A 2,666-nucleotide genomic window follows, 5' to 3' on the forward strand; every position below is an offset into this window, starting at 1 on the left:
TATATATATATATATATATATTTCCTTGGAACAATATTGGCGACAATATTTCCTTGGAAATCTCACATATCAAATCATAACAACTTCCTAGCCTACTTACCACGCAGCTAGATTTACTCCCATCAATGAAAATGTACGTCGATCATCTCGTCTACACTCCTCCCAATACATGCTGCCATTTACTCGCACTAACATTTACGCACGATCGTTTTGGATCACCGCCATAAAATTCTGGAACTCATTACCGTATCGTATTGTACCCTCTCATCTTTAGCTGCATTTCGTGTAAATATCTTATCTTATCTTATCTTCGCAGGATCGACTATAGTTAACTATGTAAAACCATGGCAGTAGTACCAACTTACCTTAAAATCTGTAAGCAATAATTCGCTTTACTACTTAATACTGCGCCTAGTAGATCACCTTCTTTGTTGCCAAAATCTAACTTATCTCGAAATGAACACTACAATTTTATACCGTGTTTAAACTAATATAGTGTACAAATGCGACCACCACCTTGTGGCAGAGAGATCAGATTAGTATTATTATTATTGTATTAGTATAAGATAGCACCCTGTCCGAAATTTTGTAACGGCAGGATGTTAGTTTTGATGAGTCCACGGCCCCTAGTGGCCAGGATTCTAAATAAAAGCGTTTTCAATCAATCAATCTCTCTCTCTCTAACGGTCTATAACCTGGCAATGTGAGGACAGTGGAAATTTGTAATCTTCAATCTAAAATCGTGAACACATTGAGGATACTTCTTTCGTTATTTTTTTAAAAAGATGTTTGTGTCATTGGATTGATTCTCTTATGATGTGTGACGATGCAATACGGACATGCTGATATAATGATTATGGTTTGGATTGATTTTCCTATTCTCAATGCGAGTGTATTGTACAGTTGAAAGGACTGTGCAACGTCCGCGGCGACGCTTTGCCAAATTTTGTATTTCACTAGGAGTTCTAAATTTTGCAGAGTATCATCCGTGAGGGGTCTCGGATTGTGATTGTTTTCTGAATCTACTTATTTCGAGCCCACTTTCGGAAATTGTTAACCGTCTTTACTACTTGGTGAAGTTTTCTCGGATCGGCGGACATTGATCGACAATCAACGAGCAATCAGCGAGCAGTCACGTGGCTGGTGACGTCGAAGGCTGAAAACCACACGTCATCCGTGCGTCAAGCCAATCAGCAGGAAAGCGGCGCTTGTGCGATTGCTGTCATTTCACCAAATCGGGTTGGTCGAAAAGTGTCTTATTCGTGCTCAACTTCGACTTCACGCATGTCGTACGTTCGAAAAAGTAAATTTACATCGATCACGGACGACTCGTCAGCGATTTGTTATAAGTGTCATAAGCGGGTTGTCGAAAAGGTAACGTGTAATACGTGCCGGAAAAGTTTTCATCTGAGCTGTGCCAGCCAGTACATACGGAATAAATCGTCATCTGATTGTTGCTATATTTCACTTTCGCAACTATTTAAAGCCGTAATATTATAAGTACACCTGCACTGACAAACATAGCTTGTTTACCTTCGCCCCCATCCTACCCATCTGTTTCGTCTTCTCCAAGTCTTGTCTCTCTCTCTAGTGCTCCTACTCTAACATTGTCACCACGACTATCCCCTCCAGCTCCCCTCCCGTCGGCAGTTCCCGTTCAAGTTATTCCTAATAGCCTCGTAACTTCTCACTCCTTCTCCGCATTACCTATGGATTTCACCGACAATAGTAATTCCCCCGCAACTCTTCCCCCCCTTCCTACCGATTGGAATTCACTAGATCAGTCGCAGCAATTTGCACGCATAATGCAAATGTGTACTGCCGGATGGCAGGCTACTCAAGCGGTAAATACTCGACTCGACTACCTTACGACGGTTGTAAATCAGAATACTGCGGACTGCCGTGCTAATGCGAACGAATTACAAGCATTAAAAGATGTTCATTTTCATGCGCAGCCTACTCTGGATATCATTATTACCGGAATTACGATAAATGTTAATTTATCCGATAAGGAAATTGTACGACGCGTGCTCACAAAATTAAACGTCGCGGGATTGGTTGCGGATATTCTGCAAGTTCGACGTATTGATCCGAAGCGCCGGTCAACAGCCGATCCAAATTCAGGCGGTCAATTACAGCGCACTTACTATTCGATAGTGGCTAAATTCAAATCGGTTGATATCCGAAATTTTATAATTTCTTGTAAGCGGCGAGTCGGGCGTATTACAACTATAGATCTCTTTCCCGAACTAGGATTTATTACGAATCCTGGCACAATTTTCGTTAATGATATGTTGTCATCGCGTACTTTTAATTTATTAAAACTAACTAAGCAAAAAGCCCGGGAAATGAACTATCTGCGCGTGTGGCATCGGAGTGAACAAATATTTGTGCGTAAAGATGAGAACGGGCCAGAGATTGCGATTGTTACGGAACGTGACTTAAATAAGTTAGTCTGACTAGAGCCGCGCGCTAATAAAAAACTTTCAGTTCCATCGATATCGGTCGCGCATACAAATGTTAATTCGCTACGCGCTCACTTCGAATGCGTTGAAAACTTTTTATCTTCCGGAGATGTTCATATTTTAGCGTTGACCGAAACATGGCTCACGCCTTCGGTACCAAATGAGTGCATCAGTATTCCCAATTACAACTTCTTAAGAAAT

Source organism: Cyphomyrmex costatus, unplaced genomic scaffold, assembly GCF_001594065.2.
Source record: "Cyphomyrmex costatus isolate MS0001 unplaced genomic scaffold, Ccosl1.0 scaffold840, whole genome shotgun sequence".
NCBI classification, from domain to species: Eukaryota; Metazoa; Arthropoda; class Insecta; order Hymenoptera; family Formicidae; genus Cyphomyrmex; species Cyphomyrmex costatus.